We start from the raw sequence: 17286 nt of genomic DNA, 5'->3' as shown, positions 1-17286 counted from the left end.
TCTGAAGCCAACAGCAGTGAATTTGCCTTGGAGCACAAGTCAGATGGTTCTTCAAGCTTGCACTTTAGAGAAATGCAACCTGAGAAAGCTTTTAATCCACCTTTTTGTTTAGCCCAGAGCCTTCTCTGCAGAGGTTATGTTGGACTGGCTGCTCCTTTGGGGAGACCTGGAGCCCTTTCCGGGAAGGAGTCTGATTCTCTGAGCCCTGGGCTGGAACCTGCAGTGACATAAAACCACGAGAACATCAAGGCCAGGGTGCAGTTTCTGAGGTTGGCCATCATCACCCCTCAAATGCCTTGTCACTGGCCCTTCCTACTCCTCTTTGCCCTACTCACCCCAGTGCCCACATTCCCCTGTCCCCCATGGTGTTCTAATGTGACCCCTCTGCCACATCAGTGTGCTCCCTGGGTTTGCGCTTCACTCTCCCTCTGTCAAACGTTTCCTCCTGCTCCTGTTCCCTTCCCTATAAAACACGAGGGGGACCAGGCCCCAGAGCTTTGAGGTCCAGGAAAGCAGCAGAGACTAATATGATAAACAAATTCGAAGGTGTTGTGTTAGTTTCTTGGGGCTGCTGTAACACATTGCCACACTCTCGGTGTCTTACAACGGAAATGTAACTCTCACATGTGTGGAAGGCAGCATTCTGACATCGAGATGTAGGCAGGGGCTGAGACTCTGAAGGTTCGAGGGAAGGATCTTTTCTTGCCTCTTCCAGCTTCTGATGGCTCCAGGCACTCCTTGGTTTGTGATTGCTTTACTCCAATCTCTGCCTCCATCTTCACATGACCTTCGCTCTGTGCATGTATTTTCCTCTTTTCTCACTTACAAGAGCACTTGTCACATATTTGCAGGTTTTGGGGATAGGATGTGGATGTCTTTTGGGAGGAGCTGTGATTCAACCCACTACAAGTGTTAAAGGCAGGATAACATTCTAATGTGTTATCATCAAAGTACCATGTTTGCATTTTAAAAAATGGAATGGGACTTCAGTTTTACTTTAAAAGAGTGATACATCGTGGACATTGTAGACATTCCTCTAAGCAGACCTGTGAAGGCATTTTGGAGCACAATTTTTCTGCTTGTTATTTCCTTATTTCTTTCCAATCACACCAAGTGCTCTACCTGCTAAGGCCACTTAGGGAGACAAACTTCAGGTTTGCCTGACAGTAAATGAATGTTGTCCCAGGACCAAGATGGGAGTAACTAGTGGGATGTTTTCTGAGTTGCTGTAAAAGGGTTGTGGTCCTCCAAGGAGCTGAAAGGGAATAGTGAAGCGGTCTCCAGGGCTCTCTTCATGAGACACTTGCTAGAACAGAGAGGGCTCATTTGAAGCTGGGCTCTGGGAAAATCCCTGCCCACAGACTGGTGGCTACGTTCCAGCTGATCCTGGAAGAGGTGAGCAAAAAAGCAAGTTATCCTTTCCCGTAATTCTCAGTTTTTGGTTTTTCCACAACAGAGCTGGCCAGGCCCTCAAGCTGCTAGTGTTTCTAAAGGACGCAGGATTTTGGGAGACCTCTTGTCTCTTTAAAAATGTGCAGAGTGGAGTTCATAAACTCAGAGTATGTACTTGTTCTACCCACTTTTTGGAATGCTTTTCTCCAAAGTATCCACATAGTTCAAGTGAACTTATATCAGGGGGGTCTTTCCTGACTACTTTATTAAGAATAGCACTCCCATAGGCTATGTTCACAGGCATGGGCAATGACTTCATGACTAAAACACCAAAAGCAATGGCAACAACAGCCAACGTAGACAATGGGATCTAATTAAACTAAAGAGCTTCTGCATGGCAAAAAAAAAAAAAAAAAAAAAAAAAAACAGTACCATCAGAGTGAATAGGCAACCTACAGAAGGGGAGAAAAGTTTTGCAACCTACCCATCTGACAAAGGACTAATATCCAGAATCTACAAAGAACTTAAACAAATTTACAAGAAAAAAACAAACAACCCCATCAAAAAGTGGGCAAATGATATGAACAGACACGTCTCAAAAGAAGACATCTATGCAGCCAACAGACACATGAAAAAATGCTTGTGATCACTGGTCATTAGAGAAATGCAAATCAAAACCGCAATGAGATACCATCTTACACCAATTAGAATGGCAATCATTGAAAAGTCAGGAAACAACAGGTGCTGGAGAGGATGTGGAGAAATAGAAATGCTTTTACACTGTTGGTGGGAGTGTAAATTAATTCAACCATTGTGGAAGACAGTGTGGCGATTCCTCAAGGATCTAGAATTAGAATTACCATTTGACCCAGCCATCCCATTACTGGGTATATACCCAAAGGATTATAAATCATGCTACTATAAAGACACATGCACATATATGTTTACTGTGGCACTATTCACAACAGCAAAGACTTGGAACCAACCCAAATGTCCATCACTAAGACTGGATTAAGAAAATGTGGCACACATACACCACGGAATACTATGCAGCCATAAAAAAGGATGGGTTCATGTCCTTTGCAGGGACATGGATGAAGCTGGAAACTGTCATTCTCAGCAAACTATCACAGGGACAGAAAACCAAACACTGCATGTTCTCACTCATAGGTGGGAACTGAACAATGGGAACACATAGACACAGTGAGGGGAACATCACACACTGGGGCCTTTTGGGGGGTGTGGGGCTGGGGGAGGGATAGCATTAGGAGAAATACCTAATGTAAATAATGAGTTTATGGATGCAGCAAACCAACATGGCACACATATACCTATGTATCAAACCTGCATGTTGCACACGTGTACCCTAGAACTTAAAGTATATATATATATAGAAAGAATAGCACTCCCTCCCCTTTATTGCTCTTTATCCCCTTCCTGACTTCACTTTTCCTTCTAGTGGTCTGCCTCCTACCTTGCAGATGGGGCTTCATCAGGATTGCTCACTGATGCATTTCCCAACATCCCTGGCACCTATATGGAGTTTGGTAAATATTTTTGACTAAGTAAATGAACTGTGGACCAAGGAGAGATTCATGAAACCGTCTTATTTGACCTAGCCACTTGCCCTCAGGTAGGCAAAGTTTTATTATCATCCTTATTTTACAATAGAAGCAGGTGAGACTTGAGGAGGTGGAATGATTGCTTGAGGTCACAAAATTTTAGGAGGTGAGCAAAGGAAGCTTGCATCTCATGATCTTTAGTTCAGGGACCTTTCTACTAACTATTGGATGGTTGCATCCATTTCTCTTTGGTATAGGTGTAGAGTTGAACCAAACTCCACATCTTCGTTATCAAGTGGTTTTCTACCAGGGGTGAGATGAGGAAGGCTGGAGGGATAGTGGGCAAATGTGTGTGAATGTGTCTGTCAGTCAAGAATGGATGTCCAGCTAAATGCAGTGCATTGAGAACAATTTTCAAATACCTTGAGTTGAAACATGTTATGAGGATAATAATAGCAGCTGATTGTGTATTTCTGTGTATGGTGCACATTCAAAGGTGGGGAACACTTATGAATACGTGTCAGGAGGAAACTGGGTAGAAAACAGAGTAGGCAAATGTTTTTATAGCAAGCTAGTAGTTTTATTGAATCGTCTCTATCCTTCTTATCTTTGCAAGGATCACATTTTTTTTCAGGCAGCTTTATTCCCCCAGGCTCTTTGGAAATTAAGATTTCATTTTTCCTCCCACTCCCCCTGGCTGGCCCAGCCCTTATGCCCACTGACCCTTACCAGGCAAGATGACCTGGGGGAGGCGGTGATCATGCTGTCTTACCTCATCACAGCTGCCCACTAGCAGATGCATGTTTATTCCTTTCCTAATTCAAAAATCACTCTTTTATATGAAACTGCTTCACAGTTGGGCTTCAGAGACTAAAGATTTAAAAAAAATTTAAGAAGAGTCTGTGCAAATGATTAAAGGCTTGGATAAGTGCCCTAGAAGAAAATTGAAAAGATTGGTGCTCTTTGCCCTGAGGGAAAGGGGAGCTGAGAGGAGGTAATCTAGCATGGCTGCACAGGCACACCAAGGATGTGAAGAAGCATTGGCTTAGGTGGGTGAGGTGGAAATAGCTCTGAACCAGCTGTTAGGTCTAGTTCCAACCATGCAACTTAGCGAGTCCATTAACATCTGTAATGGAACGTGGTACTTGATTTCCTTATTTTTAAGGTCTCTATACACTCCTACAGGTCTATTTTCCTGCAATTCTAGATATCCTCTTCTACTCTTTTAGAAATAAAAGCAGGTAAGAAATGTTCTAATTTTTGCTGATTCTTCTGTGTCCATAGACAAATCATGACATTTGCAGTGTTTGCACAGATTGGAGTTAAAGTGGGTATGGTGTCATGAGTGTGGGCTCTCATATCAGGCTGATTCAGGTGGAAATCTTGGATTTCCTGGGCTTCTGTGAGCCTCCCACCTCAGCTCCCTGAGTAGCTGGGATTACAGGCATGCATCACTGTATCTGGCTGAATTGCATTTTTAACCAAAGTAGTCCAGATACACCTTATAAAGAAGATGGTTTTTGAGCAAAAATTTAAAGAGGTGAAGGATTTAGACCTGTGGTTGTCTGAGCATTCCAGGCAGAGGAAATAACTGGTGGTAGCAATGAAGAACATGATACAATAGCTGGCTTCTGGATATATTTGAAGGCAAAACCAGCAGAATCTCCTGCAAGACTGGATGAGGAAAGAAGGAGAGGAGTCATGGAAGACTCCAGGGTTTTGGCTTCAGTGACTGGAAGGATGACATTCATTAAAGTGGGAGAAGGATGAGGGTGAAGTGGGTTTTTGGGGAAGATCCAGTGGTCATTTTTGAACATATTAGATTTGAAATGTCCATTGGGTGTCCAACTGCAGGTGTTATGTAGCCACTTGGATATGCAAATCTGCTGTACAGGAGCGCAGCTTGGGTGATAGATACAGACTGGGGGGTTAGCAACGCATCAGTGGTATTTAAAGCAATGAGCCTATGTGAGATCACCAGTGGAGAGAATGCAGGTAGAGGACCAAGGACTAAATCCTGGTGGGACTCCAGTGTTGAGTATGAGGAGAGGAGGAAGAAACAGAAAAGGGGATTGAGAAAAAGGAGCCAACGAGGTGGAAGGAAAGCCAGGACAGTGTTTTGTTCTGGAAGGTCAGAATAAAAATACCTAAAAGAGGAGGGTGGGATCTACTCTGTTGAATGCTGCTGATAAATCAAATAATGTGAGGACTGAGAACTTACTCCATGAATACATCACTAGTGAGTGCTGAAGGTGAAAGAGCCTCCAATAGTTTCTCTGATTCTTATTGTATTCAATGAGTTATAACCCATTACTATCATTATTAATTGTGATGTTCAAATTATTCCAGATTTGGCTATGAGGAGCTTCTTCCAGCTGCCCCCTGTGTCCTTTTCACAAGCCCATGTTGTTCTGGGAGCATCAATTTATTTTATGATGGACATGTCAGATTTTTCTCTATGTACTCCAAAGAATATTCCTCAATAGACAGCTTTGTATCTTAGGTCACTCTGTAAACTTGCTCTTATTTCAGAACATTGACTAATTATTTCCATTTTCTGCCATGCATGTTTTTATTAGTATTGCCTACTTTATTCCCTTGCAATGAGGATTTGTATATTCTTTTCTCAAAAAAGAATTTGTTTGTTTCTGATTATCATGCTTACTGACAGTATGTCAAACAACATAGGAAAAATAAAATTTTAAAAGTTACTTAAAAGCCCATCATATTGAAATAATCCAATAATAACATTTGGTGGAACACCTTTTCAGACACTTAATTCTTGTTATGTAACATATAACTATGCCTTGTGTGTATGTGTACACCCATAACTTTTTCTAAATGAGTTCATAATCATACCAACAGCTGTTCTGTAATCTATGGCTCCTCCACTCAATAACATAGAACATACATTTTAATATATATTAAAACATAATATAACCAGCTTTGCAAGCAGAAAGATAGTGGCAGTTGTTTCCCAACATGAGGGCCACATTTTCTCATTTTATTTGTCTGATAAATATTTTTATCAGAGCATCTACTTTGTGCCAGGTTCGCTAACACCTGTCTCTGTTTTCATATTGGATGTGAGTATTTGGGTAGTCATTACTGCTATTCATTAGCATTCGTGCTATCCTCTCCTTGGGTGTGGTCATGGGACTTGCTTTACATAATGAAATGAGAGCATATATCACTTCCAGGACAAAGCCTTGGGACCAGTGCAGGACTTGCCACATCCTTTCCTCCCTGCTGTGGGACACTGGAAGCAAACGTTGATGTGGAACTTCTACCAGCCTGGCTCTCTGAGTGACTACACATAAACCAAGTCCTCTGCCAAGTTCATTGGGTAAGAAGTACACTTTTGTTACATTAAGCCACTGGGATTTTTGTGATTGATTGTTACTGCAGCATAGCCTTTCCTATCCTGACTGATAGTGTCTAAACATTTATTAATTTACTTAATTGTGTCTACCCTGTAAGAGACTTTCTCTCATGCCTTGCTGAATGGCAGACCTATTGCATTTACAATGTGTGACCAATCTACCAGGCTAAAAACCTCACGGGTATTAAATGGCAAGTTACCCTAAACCCAGAACATGGTGAGGAAGAAGGTTGCAGGTTAATCACTGTTTATCAAAATGTGCGATGAAGAACACCTACATCAGAATCATCTGGGGTACTTATTTACAAATGCAAGTGTCTAGGTCCCACCAATACAATAGAGTCAACAGATCTGTGGTGCGTATTTCTAAAAAGTTCTCCAGATGATTTTTTTTTTTTTTTTTTTTTTTTTTACAAATTCCAAAGCCACTGACATGAGGTATAAGGTCAAAAACATTGACTCACCATTTTTTGGACTGTTAAAAGGAGTTTATCAGTGCTGACTGAGTGTATCCTACATGTCAGAGATTATACTGGATCCTGCAAATACAAAGCCAAAGCCAAAGTAAAGTTCCTGCCCTCAAGAATGTCATAGACTGTTTTGTGGGAGACAGTTGTACAAGTAAGTAATTTCAATCAATTGTTGGGATGGAAGCCTCTATAAGACACAGGGTGGGCCCAAAGCACAAGTGGTCACTTCGCATATAGAAAGGCATTGAGATTAAGCTGACATGGACAGGGATGTTTTGAAAGACATTATAGCTAACAAGAACCTGATAGGATATCTGATGAGAAGGAAATGCTGCGTTGGGCTTTGAAAAGAATGTTACACAGTTACTGGGCAGTACACTTTCAGCTGTGAAGACAGTGACTAAAATCAAATATATCATCATCAGAAATTTGTCTTTAAAATGCACTTGGCTGGATGAGTGTGTTTTTGCAAGAGTGAAGAGAGGGGTTGGCTCCAGGTGATGAAGTTTGACTTGGACATCTGTGCCTTTGCTTTCAGTATCAGTTCGCCCTCTCATTCCACCTCCCCTTGGTATTCTTGGTGTTCTCCAGAGGGAAGACACCTGGCGAACTAAAATACATGGATATATGCATATCCTGGCAGCAGTATTTGCAGAGAAATATCCTACTTGAAAATAACTAAAACTATAATAGATAATAGGTCCAGGCAAGACTAGAAGTTAAGTATTGTTGATTGATCCACAAAGGAAAACCTGGGCCTAAGGATGAGCCACTACTGACAATAATCTTCTGAGGGTGGGATATGGCCCTTTGCTCTCAGGTTTAATGTTTCATAAGCTGGGATGCTGAACAGAAGCTTCCCTTGAAATTGGCTTGAAGGGAGATCAGGAAACATTGGCCTGCTGAGGTGCTGTGGCTGGTACTTAGGGAAAGTGCTCACCTTTTCCCAAAGCCTTTGTATCTGCCCTGTCTGAGACTGAGGAGCTGTCATAGACTATTCCAGCAGAAATTGCATTTCCAGGGCAGCAAGTGGAAGTAAATACATGATTCCGGGTTTCCTTAGGATCTTCATGATAAACCCATCCAGACCAGGGTGAATGGAAAGCCAGAGTCCTAAAGCCACCTCAGCTGAGAAATTGTTGGCCTGACCATGGAGGGTTAGCCTGCACAGAAGAGGTCTGTGGGAATCATGAGGACAGCAACTATTGGGAGAATAGTTAATGAAAGTGTAAGTGGACCTGCTATAAACTTGTCAAGCAGAGTGTCTATCTAGCACATAGTGGATATGTGATGTGTCCTTTTGTCCCTTTGTCTAATGGCGGAATAAAGACCACTGTGTGGAAAGAAGACATAGGCTCGATGTAAGGATGGATTTTCTAATAATTATAGTTGTTTAAATATGATGTAAGCTGTCTTAAGAGAACGCACTCATCTACATAGTCAACAATCATTATTGGAACACCATCGAAGTGTCAGGTATTAAAGTAAGAGTTGAGGATACAAAGAAAATAATATGTGACTCTCTTCCTTGAAATGTTCAGAGACCAATGGGAGAGACAGATATGGATGAAAAAGATAAATTCCAGTATAATGTGTTTTGATGGAGTGAGGGTAAAGTGCTGAGGGATCACAAATTACAGAGTAACTGATCTGCCTGGCTGAGTTGGGAGAAGCTTCACAGAGCAGATGACATTTGATCAGGGTCTTGAAGGATGAGTAGGAGTCTGCTATTCAACAGTGTGGAGTTCCATATCACTGAAAGTGTTCAGACAGAGACTGAATGGCCACCTGTCAATGGTATTGCAGAGGGATTGCTAGGGAGGTAGAAGACTGGTCAGTTAGGTGACCTCTAAGGCCCTTCCAAATTCAATAACCTATAAAAGCACCACAGTAGTGGGACATTATTGTATCCGCCTATATGTTACCATCCATCAACACATTATTCCCAATTCTCTGCCTCATGGGGCACAAGGGGGCTGCTGTGAACCTAAAGAGGATTTCAGTTGGAATGAGGAGGAGGAGAATTTCTCTTTGCTTAGCCCTAAGGGTGAGTATCTCTTTACACTTCTCAGCTGAGTGTACTAAAGTGGGAAGGTATGAAGGACTTAAGAAAACACTGAGAGTTGGCGATGGAAGAGATAGCTCCATTCCTCTCCATACTTGGCAGAGTCTAGGGTGGGGTTTTCTTTATATCCAGGTGGGTTCATATTTCTCCCGTCGGTACAGAACAGCTGAAGCTGCCTCCTTTGCTATAGCCCTGCTTGCCTGAGCCAAGACAGCCATCTGAGGCTTTCCGTCTGCCATCCAGCACTGAGTGCGCCCTTCTGCCAAGAAAGTAATGAAGACAAAGGAGAAATACCTAAAGAGAAAAGCGCATCCAGCTTCTCTCAGTCATCGCAGCTGAGTTTCTAGGCTGGAGAATGCTTGAATTGTTCACATTCTTGACTCTGCTCGGGTGAGCACAGGTGCACTCAGGTGAAGCCACCGTCCTTTTTCTTCACCTGCAGGGCTGAGAGGCCCCACTGACAGGCGGGCAGACAGACCTGCTATTGTCACCCTGCATGGGGTGGTATATCAAATGCATCTTAAGAAGGGCTTGAGGCTTGAGGCTCTTGGGTCTCCTAAGTACAGACTTATGGGGAAGAAATGAAGAAATCTTAAAAGGTTAAGCTTTTCCTCTGAGGAAAAAGAACATTTAGGCAACTGAGTCCAGCCACTTTCTTGGTGACTTCTCATGGTCAGTCAAATGCAGACATAAATCACTTTACTTCCAGCCTCCAAAATACAAACCTTGGCTTTCACACTCGTTAAACTCTGGAACTAGTTAGCACATCAAGTTTCTTCTGGGATGTCTGTCAAGAAGGATTAGCAGCCAGTTGATGGATGTGGGTTCAGGCTGCAGTGAACTTGTAATATCCACTCAGCTCTGGAGAGCTGGCTCTGTGTCCCCTGCTGACCCCTACAGGCTCCTCGGAGTTAGGAAGAAATGGAACCTGATCCTGTTGACTTCTGTGGTGTGTACAGATTGTGCCTTTTCTGTAAGCCAGTAATAATTACAATATTAACTATTATAAGGAAATATACATGCATCTGCTTATTTTTGCCAAAAGAACCACAGGAAGGATAAACCAAAAAGTAGTGAAACCAGTTATTTACAGGGCATGGTGGGAATGGGGTGCAAGGAATTGGGATAGGGGAGAGGGATACATCTTTAAAAATACCTTTTTGTACAATCTTAACTTTTGGAAGCATGTTAATGTTTTACTACTGAAAAAATTCAAATCAATAAAAATCCTGAAAAAAACATAAAATTGAATACAAACAATTGGATCTATTTGCATTTCATATGAAAAACAGTCATATTGAAGAAGGAAATAAAACTAATCAAAGTAACTTTTGAACATAGTATTTTCACTATATGCCTCCAATCCAAAGAGAAAAGAGCTATAAACAAATATTGAATGCTAAGTAATGTTTGTTTTTCATAATGGTATAGGTGAGCAACTCTGAAACTACTCTGTGCATGTATTCAAGCATTGGGCAAATGAGTATGTTGTGGGTGGGAGCCAGGTTTTTCACTGTCAGAGAAGGGAGGTCCAAATATGGCAAAAGGAAGGGCTAGAATAAACTGGTAACATTGGTTTGAATGGAAGTACCAGTACGAATTCCTGTTTTCTTTATTTGCATATTAGGTTTAATATGTATGTTTAGCATGATATGTATGTATTATGTTTAAAAATGTATGAGCTGTTATGGAACAATGAGTTTATCTATATATTCATCAATCATTATTGGAAAATGTTTTAAAATGATATCAGTTCATTGAGAGGGCCTAAAATCAGTGATACCCCAGTAGCCATGAACATGCCTGGAGGCCCAGATCCTGACTTTTAAAAACCATTCTGCACAAAAAGAACCTGACTAGAGCCCTTCGGAGAAATGGAGAATTACAGGGCAGAGGAGGTACAAGATAAATCTGGACCAGCTTTTTGTGCCAGAAAGCAAGGAAGTGCTTAACAAAGAAAAGATGGAAGTGTGTCAAAATGATGAGGATCCAGATCGAAATGGTGCCCACTAGCCACTTTGAGAATCCAAGCAAATGCAATAATAGTAATGGATTAAAACGTATTGAGTAAAAGAAGAATCCATGAGTCTGTGGTGGTATAACTAAATAGATGAATAAATACATAAATAAATGGGGCTGCAGCAACAGTTCCACCTTATGATTCTAACTTGACAAAGTAGAAGAAAGGATGGAGTGAACAAATTACCACTTGTGACCATTAGACTTCACTCAGCCAAGAATCACCAATCAATACTAAAATTAGTGGGTGTGAGCTTCATGAAGAACAGAATATTTACATCATGTTAAAGTTTCTCCCCACAAATATTTAACTACGAAGGGGAAAGCAGTAATTATGTTGCAGTGGAGGAACATGGTGGACATCACCTTAACGAAGTGATCAGAGCTGCCTGTACCAGTATCGAAACAACCCTACAAGCCATGCCTCCCCTGTGACACACTGAGAAGGGCATAGCATTCTTCTGTGGCATTTCTGCCCGGGTTCCACAACCTGATTTGAGTCATGAAGAAACACCGGACAATCCCCAAATAAGAAACATTCTACAAAACAATCGACCTTTCCTCCTCAGAAATACCCAAATCATAAAGGACAAAGAAAGGCTGAGGAAATGTTTCAGGTGAAAGGAGGCTTAGAAAATCATGGTAATAAGTGTATTATTGTTGATTGGATCCTGGAATGGAAAAAATAGCTGTAAAGGACAGTTTGAGAGAATGCGCAAAATTCGAATATGGACCGTGGGTTAAATTATAGCATTATATCCATGTTAAATTTGCTGATTCTGATAATTGTACTGAAAGGATAGAGGAGAATGTTCTTGTTCTTGAGAAATATATACCAAGGTATTCAGGGATAAAGGGACATGATACATGCAATCAAAGCAAGACAGTGAGAGAGGGCAAGGGAGAAAGTGATTAAGCAAATGGAGCAAATCATTACTAATTGATGTGATGCATCCAGATAAAAGACTGATGGGCTTTTTGTTGCTGCTGCTGCTGTTGTTGTTGTTGTTGTTTTGAGACAGAGTCTCTCTCTTTCGCCCAGTATGGAGTGCAGTGGTGTGATCTTGGCTCACTGCCACCTCCACCTTTTGGGTTCAAGCAATTCTTCTGCCTCAGTCCTCAGCCTCCGAGTATCTGGGATTACAGGCACCCACCACCATGCCCAGCTAATTTTTGTATTTTTAGTAGAGATGGGGTTTCACCATGTTGGCCAGGCTGGTCTTGAACTGCTGACCTCAAGTGATCCACCCTCCTCGGCCTCCCAAACCTATAGGTTTTTTTTTTCCCCCTTTCTTAAACCTTTTCTGTTACAAATGATATACAAAAATATAAAGATACTATAAAAGAGAAAAAAATAACTGTTATGGGCATTTTTTGTACTTTCTTATAACTTTCCTATAGTTTGAAATGATGTATAAAAAATCAAGATATTATAAAAGAGAAAAATGTAAATGTTATGGGCATTTTTTTGTACTTTCTTATAACTGTTCTGTAGTCGGAAATGATGTTTCAATGACAAAAAACATCATGATAAAAGAGAAAAATTTAACTGTTATGATGGTCATTATTCTTACCCCATCTTGCACTGCTTTGGAGAGAATTAAATATCAATTATATTACAAGAACTTTCATTTGTAAACTACTTCAGAGTATGCAACATGCTTTGATATTCATCATCTCATTTAATTTTCACAATAGCCTTTTGAGGTAAACAAGGCGGGAATTTTATTGTCCCAATTTTACAGGAAACCCAAGGTTAGGCACCTTAAGTCCCTTTCTCAAAGTTACGGAACTAAAAAGGAGTAAGGTCGGGACTTGGACCCAGGCTACCTAACTTTTAATGCAAAGCTTCCCCCATTACACTAAGATATGCCTGACCTCTGCAGCATGTGTGCTCCCTACCCGTTGGGTGTTGAAGACATGATTAGAATGTGATCATGTTTGGGTGCTCTGTAACTGCAGCTCTGTCACAGCACTCATCCTGGATTATATCCTTCTGTGGTATAGCCTTCTAGCAAAGTATTATAGATGTTGTTCTATTTAACATTTGTCTTGTGGTAGGTGGTCATACTAGTGTCAGTGCCCAGACATTACTATACACATAGATTCAGGTCTCTTCTCCCTCACACATGCTGTTGTGATCTGAGTATTTATGTTTGCTCAAAATTTATATGTTGAAATCCTACCTCCCAAGGTGATGGTATTAGAAGGTAGGGCCTTTGGGAGGTGATTTGGTCATCAGGGCTCCACTCTCATGAATGGAATTAGTGCCCTTGTAAAAGAAGACCCAGAGAGAAGCTTTGCCCCTTCCACTGTGTAAGGACTCAATGAGAAGGTACCATCTATGAAGCAGGAAAATAGCCCTTAGCAGCTAATAAAAGTCCCCCACTGAGGAGGGGTCATGGGCAAGTGAAAGATAATATGGGATGAACAGCAAATGAGGCCAAAGATCAGACGATAGGAAAGTCAACAGCAGACCATGGTGATTGGCCTAAGGTGCAGGTCTTGGAAGAGTTTCCAGGAGTTTTCACTTAGAAGAGTCAAGATTAGAAATTCAGAGCACCCACTCATAGGTGGGAACTGAACAATGAGATCACTTGGACTCGGGAAGGGGAACATCACACACCGGGGCCTATCATGGGGAGGGGGGAGGGGGGAGGGATTGCATTGGGAGTTATACCTGATGTAAATGACGAGTTGATGGGTGCTGACGAGTTGATGGGTGCAGCACACCAACATGGCACAAGTATACATATGTAACAAACCTGCACATTATGCACATGTACCCTAGAACTTAAAGTATAATAATAGTAATAAATAAATTAAAAAAAAAAAAAAGAAATTCAGAGCACCTTCTTTCCAGAATAAATAGGCAAGGAATTTCCTGGGATGAGACTCCTAAAATCTGTAACCAAGCTCCTCAGACTTACCTCCAGGCCCATTGCAAGCCTTAATGTTTCTTGATACATTGTTATGGCCCTGCCATTTCTATAGCATCTTTCCTGTTCTGAATCCTTAACCCTCTGATTATTTGTGTCCTTCATTTGACTCTGATCACACATCACCCTGTTTGGAGTTGTTTGTGGGCTTTCATACATCCACCACACACTCCTTAACCTGGAAGTTAGGTTTCTACTTTGCTGGAGCTGTTCTCCAACCGGTCACCAACTCCAAAGACTTGCTGTCAGTCTTTACTCTCCTCCATTTACCTAGGGCAGGCATTTTTAGCCTTTTAAGATATGACCAGAATGCAGGTATGCACATGTATACCATCTTACCTACAATTTGATCATTCAATTTTTCTTAATCCTTTCTCTTAAAAGCATAAGGAACAGGTTTTTTTTTGTTTCTAACCTTCTTACTTTATGAAGTATGGAGTCCAGATGGGCTTCAGGCAGCATTAAGAGGCACTGTGTGCACTGTGCTTATCTTAGCAGCCAGCAGGCCTCTCTCTGCGGCTTCTCCCTGACCAAGCTTAGTTTTTAAGAGACCCTGGTTTAGCTATAATCCTGTCACATCAGACTTCTATGAAGTGTGCTCAGTTGAGAAAGGCAGGCAGAGAAAAGGTGGGGACAGAAAGCATGTCTCCTGACTCCGCTTCCACCTTCAGATTGTTTTTCCCCAGTCAATCCAGCCTCAAAACACCTGGGTAGTTTTCCTATGTGACATCAAACATAAGTGTTGACTGCCGAGTTATATGAACTGATTAAAACAGACTTTAAAAATCACACTGTGAGCTTCTGAAATGCTTTCTGCTTCATAGGGATGTTTGGAGATGGATTACACCACATCTGGGATGAACTTTGAGCTTCTTGGGAGAAATTATTACACAACACTCTTTTGTAAATCTTTTCCAAAATTGCCAGGTGGCCAAAACTGTATTCTCCCACAAAATTGACTTTAGCCTTCCCACATTTACCAGCATCACATCTTAATCACCAGGTTGCCTCTCCTCCAGCTTCCCCTCACTTCTTGAAGATGAATGAAAACTCAAGGGTTCTGAGTCCATGTCCAGGGCATGTTCCATTACAACTACATGAGATGTGATTCAAGGTGCAAGTCAGGGTTGAGCAATGATAATGTGGATACAAAGAAAGGCACCCCCCACAGTTTTCCCTTGAGGAATGTACAACATGGTTTGAGAATGTGACTTACGTGTGCCCAATCTAATTCTGTATGCCAGCATTTCCAAAAGTGAATTCCTTGGCATTTTAGTTTCCCCAAAATCTGAAAGGTGTTACATGGAAGAGAAAACACCCATTCACACTTGGTGGGATGAATCGGCTAATGATTAGCCATGCATGGTCCAGTACTTTCAGGACACACTGACACACAATAGGAACTCAGTAAAAGCTCGTTTAATGAATGCATGACTAAAACCCTGAGTTAAACAAAGTTGAATGGGGTTCCTTGTAGCATAGTGGGTCAGGTTCTCCAGAAGCAGACCTTGAGGTGAGGATGGATGGGCAAGGAACTTATGAAAAAAGTGCTCCGAAAAGCAGCCAGTGAAGTAGGAAATAGGATAGGGAAGGGAGAAGTAAAGACTGGGTGCCGTTTCAGGTGAACACTCAGGCCCAGGAAGCTCTGGGGGCTTGAAGTATTTCATAGAGTTTGTTCTACTTCAAGGCAGAGGGCTAGGCTTCCCAACATCTGCCCATCATTGTCGTCACTGACCATGAGCCTCCGGAGGGACTGTGAATTCTTAGGTACTTTAGGCTTTCTGTGCATCTGTCAATACTCTGAAGAAAGTTGTGAAGAATGCCAAAGCTTGGGATGAGCACAAAGAACTGTAAAAGATCTCCAAGGATCTGGGTAGAGCATTAATAACTTCTGCTACATGCAGCTTCTCAAGACTTTACCATATTAATATAAATTGTGAATGGCCAAGAGAAAAAGTGAACACTTAGTGTTTTCCAAATTTCTTTGACCACCGAGTACGCTTTTCCCCTCAGTCCTTCTCAGACTGTTTTTTTCTTGTGCGTGTGTGTGAAACATTCTTTGGTAAATGCTACATACGTTTTTCTCTCTTTTGAAAATTTTGTTTTAAAACATAGATTAAAATTGTGCCAACGGGCAGGAGTTGGCTAGTGATTCCCTGCTTCCCATCACATTTCAGCTTATTGGCCTGGATGCTGCTGATTTTATGCAATACTGTTGAGAGCTGAAGATATTTAGTGTCACCTAGGGAAAGTGAGGAGGTGATGGTCCTTTGAGATTTAAATGGCATTTTGGTTTTGGGTTTCAGGAACCTAAAAAGCATGTATATCAACAAAATAGGTGAACATAAAATGTTTATACCTACAAACAATGATAAGACACTAGATAAAAGGACAATATTAAGATATCTTCCTTCTAAATACTCTGCTGTGTAACAGCTAGTAATTTTCCCTCTTTGTAACACCTCTGTCAGGTATTAACCCAAGGCCAAAGCCTGGTTTTGTCCACTTTTTCCAGAGAGCTGAGAATTAGTAAAGAATGCTCCAGGCTGGGTGCAGCAGCTCACACCTGTAATCCCAGCAGTGTGGGAGGCCAAGACAGGTGGATCACTTGAGGTCAGGCACTCGAGACCAACCTGGTCAACATGGCGAACCCCTCCTCTACTAAAAATACAAAAATTAGTGGGGCATGGTAGCACATGCCTGTAATCCCAGCTACTCAAGAGGCTGAGGCAGGAGAATCACTTGAACCCGGGAGGCAGAAGTTGCAGTGAGCCAAGAGTGTGCCATTGCACTCCAGCCTGGGTGACAGAGCAAGACTCTGTCTCAAAAAAAAAAAAAAAAAAAAAAAAAAAAAGCTCCAAATTTAATAAATCCATCTCAGATACAGGGAGAAAGAGTAGGAAGGGAGAGAGGAGAGAAGAAAGGGAAGGAGGAACCCCCACCATTTCTGCCCATGAGACCAACCATCCAATCACTGGAACGGCAGGCTACATTTATACCCTGTCGCGAAGAGTTTGCAGAAACAGCTCTTCCAGATCTAGAGAACTGTGAGTTTATTTTTTTAACCCAAAACATTTCCAAATTCTGAGAAGGAAAAATGTCTTAGTGTTGCAAGAGCCAAATGGTAGAGGCAATAGTTGAGTCCTATACAATGTTATTCTCCAAGTGTAAAACTGCCAGATTGGTTTTTCACATTTAGATTTGCAAAATGACAGTAATGCCGGAGCCAAACTATCATCCTGGCTAACTTTCTGATTATAAGAGCTTTGTGAGAAGATTCATGCAAAAACTCAAACAATGAAGTATAAATGATCGCACTGGCTCACCAGAATGCTCACCAGAAGAGATAATAATTTTCAAATGTTTTTTTAAAATCATGCTTTATGTATAGGTCCTACCCTGGAAGCAGACATTTTTCTTTTATTTCATTTTAAGCAAAGGCTTGCTGCCTTAGTTA

Source organism: Macaca fascicularis, chromosome 1, assembly GCF_037993035.2.
Source record: "Macaca fascicularis isolate 582-1 chromosome 1, T2T-MFA8v1.1".
Taxonomy (NCBI): domain Eukaryota; kingdom Metazoa; phylum Chordata; class Mammalia; order Primates; family Cercopithecidae; genus Macaca; species Macaca fascicularis.
This window is presented reverse-complemented; position numbering follows the sequence as displayed.